The sequence below is a fragment of the Silene latifolia genome, chromosome X, assembly GCF_048544455.1.
Source record: "Silene latifolia isolate original U9 population chromosome X, ASM4854445v1, whole genome shotgun sequence".
NCBI lineage: Eukaryota > Viridiplantae > Streptophyta > Magnoliopsida > Caryophyllales > Caryophyllaceae > Silene > Silene latifolia.
In genome coordinates, this window is record NC_133537.1 from 104,858,308 (window position 1) to 104,880,358 (window position 22,051).

The 22,051-nt window shown below is 38.9% G+C and overlaps 1 non-coding gene across 1 annotated transcript; it reads left to right on the forward strand.

Annotated features, from left to right (window-relative positions):
* Nucleotides 1-19,555: 19,555 nt before the first annotated feature.
* Nucleotides 19,556-19,663, forward strand: LOC141625039 (small nucleolar RNA R71). The gene has a single exon (XR_012534838.1). It is a non-coding gene; the product is annotated as a small nucleolar RNA R71 (small nucleolar RNA).
* Nucleotides 19,664-22,051: the final 2,388 nt, after the last annotated feature.

Sequence of the window (22,051 nt, forward strand, 5' to 3'; positions counted from 1 at the left end):
TTTTTGAGTTAAAAGTCGATAAAAGTCAAATTAATTAATCATAATTTCGACACTTTTGATTCTGCCCATGATAAATTTATGTACATTTAAGAATATTATGTAAATGTTAATAGTGATTTTGCATGTGTCTTTTCACTTTATTTTGATGTTTATTGGTTTTAGTGGTTAAAAACTGATAAATATCGATCTTTTTCTTCACAAAATTTATCCAGAATTTTTGGGCAATTTTTTCTGACTTTTTGGTGTTCTTGGGAGTGTTCCAGAATACTAAAAAATTTTGTTTCATTTTTTGGGTAATTTTTCCATTATTTTGGATTTTTACTTAAATATTATGATTTTATCGATTAAATTAGCAAATTATCACCAAATCAAACTAATAATTTATCATAAAATTAGTGAGGACTAATTTTGAGGTTCAAAACAGTTTGGACAAGTAGTTTGGACTTAAATGAGATTTAAGAGTTAATTATTGATTTTTACATGTTAAAAATCGATTAAATCCACAAAAACCGAGATGGATGAATGATTGTCATTTATTTAAAGTATTTATCTTATGTAAGTTGAATGAATGATTGTCATTTATTTAAAGTATTTATCTTGTTGTACCTAGTATGGCCTAGTTAATTTTAATCGTTATTACCCGAAATGAATGGGAATATCGATTTGTTTGTAATTAAATACGATCTCGTATCGTCGGTTTGTAATTAATTAATAGTTTTATTTATTTTATTAATTAATGTATAATAGGAATAGCTATGTAATTCATTTGTAATAGTTATTTTTTACCGGCGTTTCCAACAGACGGAGTCTATTTTTGGAAGGTGTTCCAAATCCCACAAGGAAGAGCCACTTATGGAATGAAGAGGCAAGGAACCAAGGGGTTGGTTTTCGAAATGTAATAGACTAGTGTTTATTAACTAGGAGGCCATACTAGGATTTATTCATATGCTTACATGTTTGCTTGTTTTATTTTCGCATGCCAAAATCGCCATTCACATGCATTTTATTTTCGCGGTTGTCAATTCATGTCATTTACATTCACCGAATTAATTCACTTATAAGGAATTTATGACTAAATTGACAAGATCTCTCACATAACTAAAATTGAGATTAGCCTTACCAATTAGTAACACCTATGAATCTCTTGTTCATTAGAGCCACGCTCGCCCAAGCGGGGTGTTCTCTTTTTACCTTGGGTAAGTAGGGTGGTAAACGGTTATCACACGCTAAAATTGGTTGAACTCAACGGGATATAAGACGGTCTTGTGTTCCGGGGCTAGTAGATGGATTTAAGGAAATTCGTCGACCAAGAGTTCTAGAGGTAGAATTAGTCAACATGACTTACATAATTTACACAATTATGGGATGTTTCGCCCAAGCGGTGCTCATTTTTGTTTAATATTTGGGTCTTGGAATCATTTATATAATTTAGTGGGAGATCATTCTATAAATGTTAAACTTGTTGAACATGTTTTTCACAAGTATTTTAAAAACATTGAATGTTAATTTTTCCTATTTTTCGTTACTTTTTTTATTAATGAATTTACTATGACATCGCGCACTTCATCCTCCTTTCATCCTCTATTTATTATTGTACTCGTTTCGTTCTTTCATAGGAAGCGGTTTCTTTGAAGGAATTAATGATTGGTAACATGATTTACACATTCACCTACATAAGCTTACAACGATTTTTGCGATTATTATACAACTTAACATCCATACATATTTAAAAGGGGTTTTCATGTTGCAAACTCATATTACGAGTTTAAGAAGAAGTCACATTTTATCAAGAGAGTCTTGATTTCGGAAGTGACAACCCCGTCATGAAGATGACGTATTAGTTTTAATTACTCAAGTGTAATTCAAAAGTTTGCGAAAAGAGTTTTCAAAAACACAAATAATACTCCAATATAATACCGTCAAATGGCTCAATTCGAGAAAGGCCAAATCGATTGTTTATGCGCTAAAGAAGTTTAGGCATATGATGACAATTAAACGGTTAGGTAGTCCAATTTCGCAAGAAGTTGAGATTTTGCCCCATGTTGCACTCACTTTATAGTAATTCACTCTTACTAAGTGTATAAAATATCACGAATGACTTGAAGAGCGGTCTTCATGAGATTCATTTTTGCTTGATTGAAGCAAAGAGGAATGTGAAAGTGAGTGGGGGTTAAGAAGAATCAACCCTAGATGTATGCGATAGAACAAAGTTGAAAGAGACATCTACTCAATGGATAGGCTAGTTCCACTATCTTGGTATGAGATAACAAGTATGGATCATTTCTTTGTAAAGAAATTTACATGAATTGATAAAACGTAAGACGTCTAGTATAGGACATTTTTGTATCGAAATGGTGCTAGATTAGCAATGATTTCGATAGGGACAAATGTACCTAAATTTGGTTTTAAAAGAATGTAATAATCTATGTTTATACATAGAATGGATCACTTATGTGATTTAAAACAAAATGTTGTACCTACTCCTATGATAACTTGGTGGTTGGTTTAGACCACTCAAGTTAGAGGAATTTTACATTCTTCAAGAAAACTAAATATTATACTATCTTGTAAATTTTAAAGTCTCTACTCCGATGAACCCAAATTGATCAAACCTCAAGTAAATTCGTTTCACGTATAAATGATAAGCACATCGAACAACCATTTGATTGTGTGCATGTATTATGTTTTCTTTTGTAGAAAAGAAACACAAATAGTGAGGTGATTGACCATAGACATACGGATGTGTAAGGCCGATAGTTGGTAATATACATACTTGGTTACTTTTACCGTATTTTTAAGTAGATATGAAAACCTCGTATCTATTTAATAAGACATAAAAGTGATTTTTGAAACGTGAAATATTTTCAAAATGAAGTAGTAAACCAAAAGCACGTCAAGATCAAGATGTTGATCGGAAGTTTCAAAGTAATGACTTTGAAGATCAAATGGGTAATATCAAGTAATGATCTTGATAATCACTAAGAAGGTTGTGAACCAGTTCACATAATACCTTCTCTTTGGGACACCATAGAGTATGGTGTAGTCAAGTATATAAACCAAACTTCATGAGATATATTTTTAGGTTTTTCGTAATTTTTGTAAGCTATTTTTCTCACTAAAAGTTTAAAACCCACCTATAATAGCCTAAATGACTCCCTACGAGATATGGATAGGGAGAGTCCCTAACTTATTTTTTTTATACATTTGGGATCATAAATGTTTATGTTCAGAACCAATTTGTGTATCTGTGAGGGTTATCCAAAATTAAACCACATGGTTTTTACTCCTCCAAAACGAGAACAAAGAGTTTGTGGCTCATAATACTGTCTTTTCAGAAAGATTTTCATTTTCTGGAAGACAGAGTGGGAGAAATTTTTAACTTGCGGAAGTCCAAGACCCACAAACTGAGTATAATGCAAGAAGACGTTCTTTATTGTGGCTCAGTGGTTATAAGGAGATCATTTTGAGATAATATTGCGTTACTTTTTTACAAGACCCACAAACTGAGTACAATGCAAGAAGACGTTCTTTATTGTGGCTCAGTGGTTATAAGGAGATAATTTTGAGATAATATTGCGTTACTTTTTTAAAAAAGTGACGAATCATAAACCCTCATCAAAGGCTTTTCTATAGTATGAACTCTATGTGATGGCATGTCACCATGCAATTCGAATTAATCTCCTTGTACATGATGCTATAAGGAAGGAAACACGAGATGTTTTCAAGACTTGATTTAAGGTGAATCCTTTGGTTTGTTACCTTGATCTTGTCGTAGAGGTTACATAAGATGTTTAAAATTTGGGTTTGTTATAGAGAGTTTTGTGACAACCCAAATGCCTTTATCAATTCGTATGTTCTTAGCAATATAGCTTCTCATGAGGATGAGATTCGGCAAATGAATAATGAAACTTTCTCCTTGGGAGAAGTTTTGTTGATGTTGTCAATGCTAAGAATCCTAGCATGCTTGAAAGATTCCTTTTGTGATCTATATACGTCAAAGAGTTAGAACTTTGGGTTCAATCATGTAGTCTATCAAAACGGTATTACTCGAGTGTCGAGATAACATGATGATGCATGGAGTTTAGTGGGAGCTAAAGTGAGTTTCTTAGTCTAAAATATGTGCTTGACATATATTGACTAGAAATGTAGCTAAGGTGATATTTCTTAGTCTAAATATGTGTTTGACATATTAGTGACTAGAAATATTCTCGGGTGAATACTTGAGATTAGCATGGCGCATATTAAATATCCGGATCTAATGAGATAGATCTCTATGGATATTAGCATTATAGTCAAGAGACTTATGTGATAAGATTCTTGACTCATTCAAGTTGTTGAACAATTAATATGATCTCTTGTGCTTCCGCTGCAGGATCTATTAAATATGCTAAAAGCTTCTCTCGTCGGGACTTATCATGTTGAGAATATGAGAAGTCATTACCAATCATTTTCTAGTGAGTGTCACTAGATGATTATCAAGAGCATCCTTGAGTACTTGAGAAGCACTGAGGATTTACTCCTGTAGTTTGGAGGAATTAATGAATTTCGTGTAAGAGGTTATACGATTACGTTCCTATGCTTATAAGATGTTATGAGCCTCGTTAAGGAATGATTAGCATATAAGAGTGATATATGCATAAAGAATAATATGTATAAGAAGTTATACATATATGTATAAGAAGTTATACATGTATAAAGCAAACATGTATAAGGAGTCATACATAAAAGATGTCATATGAAGGATGTGTATGTATAAGTGTTATACGTACAAATCATGAACGAAAAGCTAAGTACATTACAGCTTCCGATGTTGTAAAAGAGATAGTTGATAACCAGAATTTAATGGAACTAGAGTAGTTCCGTTAGCCGAATATCGTCTCCCGAGAGACTGTGAAAACAGTGGGAGTGTTTGACTGGTTTTAGAACCAGAGTCTAAAAACTTGTTTAGACATGTACTTAGAAAGGCTCTATGTGATGAAAATATTGCATAGAACAAAGGAAAATTGCAATGGAAATTAGAGTGATGCAACTATTGCTAATCCTCTAACCAAAGCCGTTGGCATAAGGTTGACATGATGGTTATGTCATCTTAATGTGATTGAGCAGTATACCTTAATTGCTGAAGATCGTTATGTAAATATTGGATAGAGTATTGATTTTTACATAAGTGATGATCGCATTCATTGTTAGAGTTTTTTTAAGAACTCAATTATTCAGTTTCACTGAAAACATTGAATACCTTGTTTATCTGAATAAGTTGTGGAGACAATGTTGAACAATATTCAAGTGAATAAGATGAACATTGTATTTTGTCCCTAGTCACTTAATGAGGTGACATCTCGGAGTGACTAGATTGTAAGTCGATTGATGGTTGTTCAACACCATAAGGTCATATGTGATGACTGGTCGATTACATAGACAGAGTGTGTGACACTTTGCCGGACAGTGACCATTTAGAGAGTCCCTAAGTTCTATTATAGACGCCTGGTCGTGGCGGGGATCTCTAAGATGTTCTAATGAGTCGATTCTTTTGATTGGAGACTATTATCTGAGCAGGTGCAGTTTCCTAGTTACTTTGGTTTTTGTCCTAGGTCGTGCCGTGAAAGGAGGCCAAAAGGGCATTTACTAGGTCATGGTGAGCTGTATTGTTCAATAGGATAGATAGGGCATACATGAATTGCCCACCCACGCTGGGTAACTATATCTCAAGGCCACTCGAGGAGTTAATGACTACAAATGCGTGGCCACGCTCGGAAGTAATCTGTGAGAGATTTTTCCGGTCAGGTAGTCACACTCCCGATCGAGAAAACCACTCGCTGTAACACCGCCATACTCCAAGTGCCTTACCAGGACCACTCAGTTATAAGGATGTTACCATCTCGGTTACCCGAGGCAATGATAATCAAATAGACAATAACGAAACAACATTTAAATAGTAATACTTTAGCGAAAGGTTACAATCCAAAACCAAAACCAAAATACGAATACAAGTTCTCAAACCAACTGTCTAGCAACAAACTGAAATGTTTATTAATCTACTAAGTTACAGCGGAAGACTTCTATCATCAGACGGTGACACATCCCAGCTATCCCAGTAACTCGACTCATACCTGCTCAATAACTGCTAACCATCCCCGAATGGATCACCACAGTTTTTAAAACATTAAACGGGGTCAGTACTAATCACACAATTTATAAAAACCAACAACACAGTAAAACAAACAACTCAATCATCACAGATATTCTCCGAACTCCAAACCCAACTCCACAATCCTGACTACACACTAAAGTGTGTAGCCCGCTGAGTGCCCATCGCAACAGTCACTCCTCGCGCGATGGGGACCGCAGTCGTTCCCACCTAAGCCCCGCTCATCTTCATCGAGCGATAAACCCAAATCCATTAATGTGCACATCCCTTATGTGGCGGGTTCCACAGAAGGCGAATCATGGGCGTGAAGCCACTCCCGCAAGTGACTCCACTCAGCCAGGGACGCACCCCGAAGAACACAGACAGATACAATCAATCACAGCTACAACCAACAATCAAAGCCAACAACCGTCACAATACGACTATGATAATATTCAACAATCACAAACACCAATCAACACATCATGGGACTAATACTGAGTAGGGAAACCCTACCTGGAAAGCACAACACAATCAGACGATCTCACAGCTGATATCAAAACGCTTCCTCTACGAATCCTCCTCCTAACATACAAGCATATAATCACTGCCAATCACAAAATACAACAAAACCGCCAATTCCCAATATTAGGGTTTAACCAACTTTAACAAAATACTATAAAAACGGTACATAGATCTTACCCTCGACGCAAGGATTACAACGGTATAAAGAAAGGTAAAATCCGACCTTCCAAGCTCCGGGATTTGCCAACAATGCGATTGAAGCGAAGAACGTAGTTTGATTTCTCTTTTTGAAAGTAATTAGGTTTAAAAGTGTTTAAAGAAAAGTGACGGAAGTGATTATATACTTAATCGCATTATTAACAAAACCCGACAAATCATCCCCTCAGAAATGGCTACTCGATCGAGTAGCTGAGGTACTCGATCGAGTGCCCCCTTACTCGATCGAGTATCTACGTTACTCGATCGAGTACCCAACAGGTCAAAAATTATTGTTAAGACGCAACTCACCCTTACTCGATAGAGTAAGGCCTACTTGATAGAGTACCCAGAGACTCATAAATCCGTAGTATTACAGTCTTCCCTCCTTAAAAAGAACTTCGTCCCCGAAGTTCAAACCACAACAAAACAAAGACACACTACAACACTCCCGACTCCACAACCAAAACATAACTCAGCATAAAACATGTTACTAACCCAAACTCAACCCAACTCAACGACAACAACCATACCGACACAACCTAAAAAGGGTATAAAAACTCTTAAAAACTCTTTGCGATCATCTCCTACCCCCCTAAAAGAAACAAGGTAACGTCCCCGTAACCATACATACCTGATAAAAAAGGAAAGGGTAACGCTCTCTCATGGCCTCCTCTGCCTCCCATGTAGCTTCCTCAGTCTCGTGGTTAGACCAAAGGATCTTAAGCAAAACTGTCTCACCACTCCTAGTCTTCCTAACCTTCCGGTCAAGAATCTGCTTAGGTACCTCAAGATATGATAAAGACTCATCTAGCTCTAAGCTCTCTGCCTCTAACACATGTGATGGGTCACTCACATACTTCCGCAGCTGAGATACATGAAACATATTATGCACTTTTTCTAACGCAGCTGGTAAAGCCAGACGATATGCAACCTCTCCAACCCGCTCTAAGATCTCATAAGGTCCGATGAACTTCTGACTCAGCTTGCCCTTCTTCCCAAATCTCATAACCCCACGCATAGGAGACACTTTCAAAAGAACCTTATCCCCAACCTGAAACTCTATATCCGCGATGTAGATCTCGCATAACTCTTTTGCCTATCCCGTTTGCTCTCATCCGTTCCGATCATCTTAACTGTTTCCACCATCTCATGTACCATCTCTGGTCCTAGAACCCTTTGCCCAAAGATGTCGTCCCAACAAATCGGACTTCTGCATCTCCTCCCATATAAAGCCTCAAACGGTGCCATGCCAATACTAGTGTGATAGCTGTTGTTGTAAGAAAACTCTTATCAAATCCAACCTCTGTTCCCAGCTACCACCAAAGTCCATCACACAAGCTTGTAACATATCCTCAAGAGTTTTGATCGTTATCTCAGTCTGACCGTCTGTCGCAGGATGAAATGCTGTACTCATCTTCAAAGTTGTTCTCAATTATTCCTGCAACTCTTTCCAAAACCTTGAGATAAACCTCGCATCTCTGTCAGATACTATGTCCTTAGGGACTCCATGTAACTTAAGCACATTCTTCCGATAAGCCATAGCTAATTGTGCTTTAGTCCATGTATCTTTCATTGGCACAAAGTGAGCTGACTTGGTCAGTCGATCCACTATTACCCATATCATGTTGTTACCCTGTTGACTCTTTGGAAAATCCACGATAAAATCCATAGAAATGGATTCCCACTTCCACTCAGGTAACTCTAAAGACTGAATCTTACCCTGTGGTCGTCGCTGTTCTCCTTTAACTCTCTGGCATGTCAAACAACGGGCCACAAACTCAGCTGTTTCTTTCTTCATCTCAGGCCACCAAAACGTGTTCTTCAAGTCCTTGTACAGTTTGTCACCACCCGGATGTACTGAATATGGTGTACAATGTGCCTCTGTCATGATAGTCTATTTCAGCTCCTCATTATTAGGGACACACCACCTACCATCGAACCTCAAACTACCATCTGTATAAATAGAGAATCGAGACATTGTCCCTTTCTCTACTCCAGCTCTCCACTCAACCAACTTAGGATCTAACGCCTGTTTACCTCGAATATCATCATAAAGATCAGGCTATACTGTCAAATCTCCCACATCATCCCCTCTTTGCATCATATGTATCCCAAACTTCCCCACCTCATCTCTCAACCTCATCAAAGATAGAGCTGTACACAAGGAATGTACACTCTTCCTACTCAAAGCATCTACAACAACATTGGCTTTCCCTTCATGGTAGATAATATCCATGTCATAATCGCCAATCAGCTCTATCCACCTCCTCTGTCTCATATTCAACTCCTTTTGAGTGAAGATGTACTTGAGACTCTTGTGATCCGAAAATACCTTGAAGGTTGCCCCATAAAGGTAATGTCTCCAAATCTTGAGAGCAAACACCACTACACCCAAGTCTAGATCATGTGTAGGGTAGTTCTCCTCATACGGCTTCAATTGCCTAGAAGCATAGGCAATCACCTTACCGTTTTGCATCAACACACATCCCAAACCATTCTTTGAGGCATCTGTATAAACCTCAAAGTTCTCGATCCCTTCAGGCAATGCTAAGATAGGAGCTGCGGTCAAACGCTCCTTTAATGTTTGGAACGCCGTCTCACAACTCTCATCCCAATGAAACCTGTTCTCTTTCCTCATAAAAGCTGTCATAGGTCTAGCTATCTTGGAGAAATCTTTCACGAACCGTCTGTAGTATCCAGCTAAACCCAAGAAACTCCTGATCTCAGAACATTCTTTGGTGCTTCCCACTTTGTCACCGCCTCAATCTTTTCCGGATCCACGCCTACTCCCTCCTTAGAGATCACATGCCCCTTAAAAGCAACTTTCTCTAACAGAACTAACACTTGGACACTTAGCATATAACTCATGCTCCCTCAAAGTCTGCAACACAATCCTCAGATGCTCCTCATGCTCCTCCTTAGTCTTGGAGTAGACTAAGATGTCATCGATAAACACCACCACAAACTTGTCCAAAAACTGTCTGAAGATTCTGTTCATCAAGTCCATAAACACAGCCGGTGCATTAGATAACCCAAACGGCATCACCACGTACTCATAATGACCATACCTCGACGTGAAAGCTGTCTTTGGTATGTCCACCTCTCTAATCTTCACCTGATGGTACCCCGACCTCAAATCAATCTTGGAAAAGACTGATGCACCACTCAACTGATCAAACAGGTCATCTATCCTTAGCAAAGGATACTTGTTCTTCACCGTCACTCTGTTCAGCTCTCTGTAGTCTATGCACAACCTCAAACTCCCATCTTTCTTCTTCACAAAAAGAACTAGTGCTCCCCACGGTGATACACTAGGTCTAATGTGTCCCTTCTCTATCAGACCATCTAACTGTTTCCTGAGCTCCTCCATTTCTTTAGGACCCATCCGGTACGGTGCCTTAGAGATTGGACCCGTCCCTGGTTTCAACTCAACTGTGAAATCTATCTCCCTCTTCGGTGGCAACCCCGGAATCTCCTCTGGAAAGACATATGCAAACTCTCCCACCACTGGTATCTGATCAACTGTCAGACTCTCTATCCGGTCATCTCTCACATGGCATAAGATCAAAGGGCATCCCTTCCTCATATAAGACTTCAAGGTGACAGCTGCAATCAACTTAACTTTGGGTTTGACCACAAACCCACGATAAGACACACTAACACCCTTAGGACCTTTCAAAGACACCTTCTTTTGATGACAGTCTATCTTAGCTTTATACTTTCCCAACCAATCCATCCCGACTATCATCTCAAAACCGTCAAAAGGAAACTCTAGCAAGTCTACAGGTAGATCAACTTGCCCAACTATCATAGACACATCTCTATACAACCTCCCACATGATACAGACTCACCCGAAGGTATAAAAACTTTCTCACTTACAGACTCATATACCCTCAAACCCAACCGTTTAACATGACTCGAAGATACAAACGACTGAGATGCCCCCGAATCAAACAAAACAAAGGTATGAATACCGTTAACAAGAAAAGTACCAGTGATAACATGTGCATCATCCTCGCCTACTTTCTTGTCCATCATGAATGACTTTCCATCGGTCTTCCGTCCACCTCCTGGACAAGATTGGCCGATGTGGCCGGCTTAGCACCGACCCCCGATTGTTGTTGTTGTTCGTAGCTGGTTTTCGATAGAAATTACCGCCATTGCGGTTACCTCCACCCCGATAGCTCGACTTCCCGATTAGACCATGACCCGGACGGTCTATTGCTCGCATAACTCTGTGCAGGTCCCTGAGAATAGCTCCCCCGAGCCGATCCCGGAAAAGCTCCCGGTACACTCATGCACTCATGTCTCTTGTGGCCTACACCGCCACAGCCAAAGCAAGTCATCCCCCAACTACCACTACTACTCACACGGCCACTCCCAAAGAAAGCCCAAAGATCAACCCGACAAGCGAGAAAACCCTCTAGCTTGATTGTGGCTGCCTTTCTTGTGACTAGATTGGCCACCACCCTCACTCTCAGCCTTTCTTTTCTCAAGACCCACTCTCTCCTGAGCCATCTCCACCAACCTCTCAGCTCTCCCAGCCCTCTTATAAGCTTCCTTAACATCAGTAAGGACTCCCACAGGTAGCTTATCCTTGATCTTAGGGGTCAACGCCCTCTCAAACCTCAGCGCAACGTTCTCCTCACTCAAACCCATATCCTCAGCATACCTAGACTTCTCATTAAACTGCTTGTAGTACTCAGCCACCGACATATCAGATGTCATCTTAAACCCATCAAACTCTTCTCTCAACTTGCTCCTCACATGTTCCGGTACAAACTCTTTCCTCATAGCCCTCCGAAACTCTTCCCAAGGTATAGCAGGTAAGCCCTGGTTCGCATACATCTCCCTAGCACTCACCTTCACTTTATCCCACCACTCGCCAGCTGCTTCCCTCGGGTAGAACACAGCTTGTTCTACTCTCATCTCATCGGGACAGTGAACCAGGTCTAGTATGTTCTCCATCTCACGATGCCAGTTGTCAAGAAGGTTTGGTTCCCCGGTGCCCTTGTACTCTTTTGGGTTAAACCTCGCTATATAAAGGCTAATCTTAGAGTGATCAACCTCCTTGTCCTTTCCCACTTTCTTTAAGGCCTCTGTAAGAGCATCCTGATGCTCCAACATCTTAACGATATCATCTATGTTCATGGTCTCAGCTCTCGCATACAAAGCGTTTCTCTTGGGCGGCATCTTGAAACTATATAAGAAAGGGTAGATATTAACATACGCACTAAAACCTCAAAATACGAAAGCAGGTTGCCCAGAATACACTCGATCGAGTGCCTAAACATACTCGATCGAGTACCGGCTACTCGATCGAGTGCCCACCATACTCGATCGAGTGCCCCGACATCAGACCCTAAACAGACCTTCTGATCTCTAACATACTCGACCGAGTAGCCAGGCTACTCGATCGAGTGACCCCCTACTCGATCGAGTGCCCTATGTACTCGATCGAGTACCCAAAAACCATGATTCTGGTTATAAAAACGTCAAATACCCACTCGATCGAGTCAGACCCACTCGATCGGGTATCTCACCTACTCGATCGAGTACCCCCTTACTCGATCGAGTCATGCTGTCTCGTATATACTACCCGCATGTTATCTCACATATCCCAACATATTCTATGCAACTTTATAAACTCGACATATAATATAGTTAAGCATGCAATTCTACCAAGCTTTTCATATGATCAACAAAACAACTATATCATATTATCAAACACCACATAGTAAACATCCAACATGCTTCTTGTTCAAATAACAGTTCTATATACATTTCACCAACCTCTCATGTACAAACTCAACCTTCTACTCCAAACATCCAACAATTACAGCATACATCACCACATTCACATACGACCTTGACATATAACCCCCCATGTGACCGGTTCAAAATTGTAGGGCGAGTTCGCGACTTTAGGACGTCTCCCAAGCCTTTGCATTAGCTCCTACAACCTTTACCCCGGGTTCATTTTAATTGACTCCCTATATTCATTAGAGTCATTGGTTACAGGTTTCAGGATCGTCGCTCTGATACCATTTTGTAACACCCTCATACTCCAAGTGCCTTACCAGGACCACTCAGGTATAAGGATGCTACCATCTCGGTTACCCGAGGCAATGATAATCAAATAGACAATAACGAAACAACATTTAAATAGTAATACTTTAGCGAAAGGTTACAATCCAAAACCAAAACCAAAATACGAATACAAGTTCTCAAACCAACTGTCTAGCAACTAACTGAAATGTTTATTAAACTACTAAGTTCGACGGAAGACTTCTATCATCGACGGTGGCACATCCCACCTATCCAAAGAATCGACTCATACCGCTCAATAATCGCCACCATCCCCGAATGGATCACTACGATTTTAAAACATTAAACGGGTCGTACTAATCACACAATTTATAAAAACCAACAACACAAGAAACAAACAAATTTCAATCATCACGGATATTCTACGAACTCCAAACCCAACTCCACAATCCCGACTACACACTAAAGTGTGTAGCCCCGCCGAGTGCCCATCACAACAGTCACTCCTCGCCGCAGATGGGGGACCGCAGCCGTTCCCACCTTAGCCCCGCTAATCTCCATCGAGCGATAAACCCAAATCCATTAATGTGCACATCCCTTCTGTGGCGGGTTCCACAGAAGGGGAATCATGGGCGTGAAGCCACTCCCGCAAGTGACTCCACTCACCCAGGGACGCACCAAGAACACATGCAGATATAATCAATCACAAACTACAACCAACAATCAAAGCCAACAACCGTCACAATACGAGTATGATAATATTCAACAATCACAAACACCAATCAACACATCATGGGACTAATACTGAGTAGGGAAACCCTACCTGGAAAGCACAACACAATCAGACGATCTCACAGTTGATATCAAATCGCTTCCTCTACGAATCCTCCTCCTAACATACAAGCATATAATCACTACCAATCACAAAATACAACAAAACCCCCAATTCCCAATATTAGGGTTTAACCAACTTTAACGAAATACTATAAAAAGGGTACATAGATCTTACCCTCGACGCAAGGATTACAACGGTATAAAGAAAGGTAAAATCTGACTTTCCAAGCTCTGGGATTCGCCAACAATGCGATTGAAGCGAAGAACGTAGTTTGATTTCTCTTTTTGAAAGTAATTAGTTTTAAAAGTGTTTAAATAAAAGTGACGGCAGTTATTATATACTTAACCGCATTATTAACAAAACCCGACAAATCATCCCCCGTAAACCGGCTACTCGATCGAGTAGCTGAGGTACTCGATCGAGTGCCCCCTTACTCGATCGAGTATCTACGTTACTCGATCGAGTACCCAACAGGTCAGAAACTATTGTTAAGACGCAACTCACCCTTACTCGACAGAGTAAGGCCTACTCGATAGAGTACCCAGAGACTCATAAATCCGTAGTATTACACTCGTGAAGTGTTCATGTGCAAGTGCGACCTGAAAGACACCTTGCATTGAGTGGGAGATTAAAACGGACAAGAGAATTGGTAGCGCACACCTTGTGTCGGACAAGTGGGAGATTGTTGGAGTTAGTGTCCTCCACAATAGTGCGTTAACATATTAAATCTCATTAATGGAATATCATCAGATATTTATTTTTTTGATCCTCGTCAGTTGATTAACGTAAATCGATAATGGTTGGCTGACTAGAGTTTGACGTTATTGTCGTGAGACGGCGGTGATCAACTGACCCCTTTCAGTCACACCTAAAGGAACGAACCCCAATAGACAACTAATTAATTGTATAAGATACAATTTATTTAGTCCCTTGATTTGTAGACTAAAAGGTTAGTCAATTATTTTTAGAGAGATTTCGAGTTGCGAACTCGAGGAGCGGCAGTTATTATTTAATTATGCGATAATTTATTAATAAGTTTTGGGGGATGGGTTTTAGTTAATTAACTGTTAATTTACTAAAATTGTACTAATTGATTAATGTGATTAATATTAGTACGTAAATAATATGTGTAGTGGTACACGTATATTTACGGAGTGAATTGGACGAATTTATTATGGAAGTATTTAAACATGATACGATGTTTAAAATAAAAATTACACGGATTTGTGCGACAAATATAAGAACCAACATGGACCCGTAAATGGGCAAATGGACCGTGTAAAATAAGAGTAGTGGATGATTACTCACATAATCATTTCACCTTATTTTGTATACTACCATAATTTATCTTATACAAGATTTTGCATGTGATGTAAGATAAAAATGTAAGACAAAATTGTCCACTAACACACTCCTCCACCCGCCACTTTCCCTTCTACTTCACTCCATCAATTGTTCACATTTTCACTCAACCTTACTACTACACACAACACTTATGCATGTGAACTTTTCCTCCAACATCTCTCTAAAATAATAAGCATCTTTTTACTAAGTTGTTAGTAAAACAAAATTAATACTAAGATTGTTAGTATTATTAACATATTATCAAGGGTTAAATTTTACTAGTATCTAGTTAATAGTTGTAAAATTATTTGGGTGTAAGTTCTTGGGTGGATTAAGGAAGGAGACCTTCTACTTTGGAGGTTGGTTTTTGGAGGATCTTCCATATTCATATAGCTCAAGAACAAACTAGTGAGGTGAACTAGTTTGTGCCCTTTTTACCACAAAATCAATGTAAGGAAATTGTTTTTCCTTATACTTTCATTTTTATGCTTTCATATTAGTATGCATGTTATATAGATCACCTAAATGATAATTTATGAGATAAATTAATTTTATTAGAGAGTCTAATATGGATCTATGATCTTTCAGGTAGGCCAATAGAAGCCGGATTGCAATACCGTGGAAACGGTCTTGGATGGTCCATGATGACCACCATAAGGAGAAGAATGATATCCTTCTAACACCCCTTTCACAACTCATTGTGGGACACATCTCCGGAATAGCCCGTCGGAGCAATGTTTGAATAAGTAAGGATCATCCCAAAGGAAGAACTTGGCATCATGTAAGAACTTCTTCCTTTGTTGATATGAAAGGCCGGGTGGCAACTCCCTTCCAACTAGATAGTTGGCTATTTAGGCATACCAAGGAGTATTGGCTCCCAACATCAATAAGACATCGTCGGCGAAAGAATCATCAATAGGTATATCTATACTCCCTCATCAAACTTCAAACGGGATAGGTGATCGGCAACAACATTTTCGGCCCCCCTTCTTGTCTTTAATCTGAAGATCAAATTCTTGCAAAATCAAGCTCCATCGTATCAACCTCGGCTTAGCCTCTTGCTTAGCTAGGAGATGCTTTAGTGCAGCATGATCGGTATGAACAATGACTTTGGAACCGATCAAGTAAGAGCGGAATTTTTCTAAGGCATAGACAATGGCAAGTAGCTCTTTCTCCGTAGTGGCATAATTAATTTGAGATGCATCCAACGTTTTGCTAGCATAGTAGATAGCATGGAGAACCTTGTCCTTACTTTGTCTTAGCACGGAACCTACTGCATAGTCACTTGCATTGCACATGAGCTCGAATGGCAAATTCCATTCCGGTGATTGGATGATAGGCGCAGAGATCAAAGCCTTCCTGATCCAATTAAAAGACTCAAGATAATCATTAGCAAATACAAATGAAGCATCTTTTAAACGAAGCTCTGTAAGGGGTTTAGCAATCTTAGATAAATCCTTGATAAAACGGAGGTAGAATCCCGCATGGCCTAAGAAACTCCTTACACTTTTGACATTTACCGGTGGGGGTAGTTGTTCAATAACTTGGACATTAGCACGGTCCACTGCAATTCCTCTTTTCGAGACAATATGACCAAGTACCATTCCTTCATTTACCATGAAGTGGCACTTTGCCCAATTCAACACCAAATCAACTTCTTCACAACGCTTCAAAACTTTAGACAAGTTAGCCAAGCATGCATCAAATGAAGAACCATAGACACTAAAATCATCCAACATAAACACCTCCATAATAGACTCGATAAAATTGGAAAAGATGCTTATCATACAACGTTGAAAAGTGGTGGGAGCATTACAAAGACCAAAGGGCATTCTACGGTAGGCAAAGGTATCATAGGGACATGTAAACGTGGTCTTCTCTTGGTCATCCGGGTGAATGGGTATTTGAAAGAACCCGGAATAACCATCCAAGTAGCAAAAATATTTGTGGCATGCCAACCTTTCCAACATTTAGTCAATAAAAGGTAATGGGTAGTGGTCTTTCTTGGTGGCCAAATTTAGCCTCCTATAGTCAATACACATTCACCATTCCGTCACAATTCTAGTGGGAATGAGTTCATTTTTATCATTTTTGACTACGGTGGTTCCTCCTTTCTTAGGAACCACTTGAACCGGACTAACCCATTTAGAGTCGAAAATCGCATAAATAATTCTCGCATCCAACAATTTAATGACGTACTTTTTGACCACTTCTTGCATGTTAGGATTTAATCATCTTTGACCTTGGACACGTGGTTTATGGTCTTCCTCAAGATAGATTCTATGCATGCAAAATTCCGGGCTTATGCCCTTTAAATCATCAAGTTTTTATCCAATGGCTTTCTTGTGAGATTTTAAAACATGAAACAAAGAAGACAATTGACTCTCACTCAAATGTGCACTAACAATTACCGGACACATCTCCTCATTATCTATAAAATCATATTTTAAATTGGAGGGGAGGGGTTTATGTTCGAGTTTTTTTACCTCAAGGCCTTGAGGCGTAGAAACCAAACCTACAAATTGTGTGCTTTCCTCCAATGATAGCTCTTCTCATCCAATTCTAGCTCCAACGCATCCATCTCCTCATTTCCAATCTCATCATCACCTGCAAATAATTCCAATAGCAAGAGTGCCTCCAAAGGATCTTTAGACAAAGATCGAGGTATAGAGTCTTCTATGACAACATCAACAAAATCCAAAATGTCAATAGAATAACAAGACTCTTCTATCATTTGACTCTTCATGGCATTATTTAAGTTGTATGTGACCTTATCGTCACCCACTTCTAAAGTTAACTTACCATTCTTAACATCAATTACCGCACTCGCGGTATGTAGAAAGGGTCTTCCCCCAAAATGATTGGGATTTGGACATCTTCGGCCATGTCAAGAACAATAAAATCAACCGGAATGAAAAACTTACCAACTTTTACGGGAACATCCTCCAAAACTCCCAAATGGCGTTTTATGGAATGATCCGTCATTTGCAATGTGACAGTAGTACATTTTAAGACTCCCATGTTTAGCTTATCACAAATAGAGTACGGCATTACACTCACACTAGCACCTAAATCATATAAAGCTTTATCAATTGTATATGTGCCAATAGTGCATTGAATGGAAAAGCTACCGGGATCTTTAAACTTAGGAGGGGACATGTTTTTGCAAAAGTGCACTACACTCGGCGGTGAATGCTATAGTCTCAACATCGTCAAAAGTGCTCTTCTTAGTTAAAATGTCTTTCATGAATTTAGTGTAAAAAGGAATTTGAATAATTAATTAGGTAAAAGGAACGGTTACTTGGAGATTCTTCGCAACTTCCATGAACTTACCGAATTGAGTTTCCTTTTGATGCTTTGCCAATCTATGAGGGAAAGGCACTTTGATATTTTCCGGCACTTTTAACTTCAACATCTTTCTTGGGAGGAGCATCCTCCACATCTTTCACTTTCTCAAAAACAATTGATTCATCCACTTTCTTTAGAATAGCTTCACCTTTCTTTCCATTTGGAGAAACCTCCAATTCAACAAGTACCTCCTCACTTTCTTTGGGCATGGTTGGCTCATAATATTTTGTACCACTTCTCAAGGTAATAGCATTGATGGTATCATGTGGTTGCTCAGCTTGAGGTAGTAATTGACACGTTTTTCTTTGAGAGCTAGATGCGGCTAGTTGGGCCATTTGATTCTCTAGCATTTTGATTGCGGCATTGTGAGCTTGGTCACTCTTTTGCATTTGAGCCAACAATTCCGTTTGGGTCTTAGCCATTTGCATTACTGATGGCTCAAGTTTGCTCCCCCTTTGGTTATTTTGTTAAGCATTTTGGGGTGGTGGACCTTGGGTTTGTTAGAAGTTTGGTTGTGGTGGCCTTTGTTGTTGGTTATGATTTTGATAGTCCGGTCGGTAATTGAACCTTTGTTGTGTAGGAACATAGGCATTTTGTTGTTGAGGTTGAGGCACAAAAGTTTGCTATGGTTGAGGGTTTAACACATTGTTGCTTTTATAAGACAATTTCCTGTGAAATTTCGTGTTTGGATTATAAGTATTTGAAAATGTACCCGGTGGAAATGAACTTTGTCTAAAACTTGAAAAGCATTTACCTCCTCAATAGTAGCTTGGCATAGAGCGGCGTAATGACCCGCACCTCCGTAACCTTCACAAACAACAATTGGTTTGTAGAGGACATGTCATTGATTTGTTGAAGAGAGCAAACCGTATTTTGAGCCTCCAATTTTTCATGGAGCAATAAGATTTGAGCTTTCAAAATGGTAGTATCGGAAGCTTCCTCTTTACCTTTGATTGATGCACTTCGGGAATTAACATATTGGGCATCAGGAATCGCCATGGATTAAATTGTGGCATGAGCAATATCCGTGTCAATTTGATCAAACCGCCCATTGTTGGCGGAATCAAGAATTCTTCGGGAGTCGGCATAACATCCATTGTAGAATGTTATAGCTAGGAACCAAGCACCCAACCCATGTTGTGGGCATTGCCTTTGAAACTCTTTGTACCTTTCCCAAGCTTCATAAAGGCTCTCTAGTGCTTGTTGGCGGAATCCCGTGATTTGGCTCGTCAAGGTTTGAGTTTTTTCCGATGGGAAAAACTTTTGATAGAAAGCAAGAGCCAAAGTTTCCCAATTGGTGATTCCCATGGCAGTGCGATCAAGGCTATTGATCCATAGTTTTGCCTTGTCCTTCAAAGAGAAAGGGAAAATTATCTCCCTTATTTGAGCTTGAGTGACTTCCATTTGCCTAATTATGGAGCAATAGTCACAAAATTTTGCCCATGCAAATTGGGATCCTCCAAAGGAGTTCCCCCAAATTGCTTCCTCTCCACAAGTCTAATAAAAGCCGATTTGATCTCGAACTCCGGGGCGGTAATTTGGGTAGTATTGCTACCCGCTGGGAGCATAGCCGCTGTGGGCTTGGAATGATCAGAAAGTTTCACCATCTTTTTTATTGGAGATGGTGGTGGTGGTGGAGATGATGAACTAGATTCTTCTTCCTCGTCATGGATTGGGTAATTAGTACAAATGCGACCAAAACCTCCGGGACTAGAAGATGTGTCAAGCTCTTTGAAATATTTGAGTCGGCTTTGGAATGTTTTCTCGGGCTCCGGATCAAAGGGAATCAATTCTCCGTTATGAGAGGACCTGGGCATATGACACAAATCTCAAGAAACTTATAAGTAACGGTCTCAAGGAACAAGTGTTCCTCAAGACAAAAGAAAACAAGATAGAAATCAACAATTCTAAACGCAATAAAACTGTGCTTCCCGGCAACGGCGCCAAAATTTGATAGGCTATCGTACACCTAACAAAGATACCTTAAACGCGACTAAAAAATGAATGTATTAAGGTACAGGTCGAACACAAGGAGACGGGAATTGCGTTATGATATCCTATGAATAGAAATCTATCAAGGTCGATTCAATTGGTTGGTTGGTTTGGTTTGATATTAAGCAAATAAATGATGTAAATACAATATGATAAAAGAGTCTAGGAAAGTCGGGTCACACATGCAAATACGTAAATTTTTATGCCAAAACTAGGAATTCTTAATAACAACAATTGTTTAGGTCTCGTGACAACCACCTCTCGGCCTTATTGTCAACCATAGATCGCGTCCTAGAGAACTCTCGTTATGACTAGGTCGTCCTACTAACACATGTTTAGTCTAATTCAATTCCGTGCCTCTCGACTTATAGAATGAATTTACAAACTAAATCAATAAGTATGGCCACTAAACATAGATTAATCAAAATAAGACAAACATGTGATAGAAATAATTTATTGATATTGTAGCATCCTAATTCTAACAATTACAAGAACTATTTATGCTTGGCTTCCCTAATCCCTAGACATATGAAACTACTCACTCATGATGGAAATAAAACTAATAACAATGAATGAAATGATAAACATGATAACAATGGAATTGTAACTAAATAGAATTATAAGAATTAGAATTATACTAAGTGGTGATAACATAAATAAAATAACTAATATGATAACAAATGATTAGTGAAATAATTATGATGAGAAATGTAAATAGAAATGCTTGGAAATAAACTAATAGTGATAGTAACTTGATAATAAAAATGTAAAACAAACTAATAATGTAATGCTATTAATAAAATTGTAAACTATGAAATAACAATGACAAAGAGCGATTTAACGAAATAAACAAGAATTGAAATTACCGTAATAAGAGAACTTGGAACTTGAACAATAAGAACACAAAATGAAACTCAAATGACTTGAATAAGAACTTTTATTATAAAGAACCAAATGCTTAATGTAAATTGTTTAACAAAAGGGAATGCTTATCAATATGTAAACTAATATGAAACTTAAGAGAATATGTGTTGCTAAGAGTATAATAGAGTGTAAAAAGATGGTAAAAGATATCCTACAATGACGGATTAAGGCCTCTATTTATAGTAAAATAGGGGCAAAACGTAAATATTCATGAGCAAAGAAGCCCCGATCGGGGTCATGATGTTTTATGCTTTTTCTCTTAAATCCGTCTTTAATTGCATGAGGAATCCAATGTGAGCTATTAACCCATCTTTAATCCTCCGGTTAATTGCACAATGAGCATCCTAAGCTTGACATTCTCCACATGAACTTGGACTTCTCTTTTGGGCTTTATTTTGTATGATCATTTTGCATATCGACCCAAGTATCATACTTCTTGTTCGGGCTTGGAAATTACCAAAATACCCTTCCAAGTTCATGCTTAGTCTTTTTAGCCTCGTGAACTCGTGTGCTTGCTACTTTGACGGGAAGAAGCTACTAAAAGCTTAATTTACTACAAAACACAATGAAAACAGGCAAACACAACTAGAACACGGAATTAGCTCATTAAATCACTAACATTAGTGCAAATGACATGTAAAACAGAGCTAAAATAAGGGGTAAAATCAAATATAAAATGGACACATCAATGTGTGAGTAGTCTCTTAGT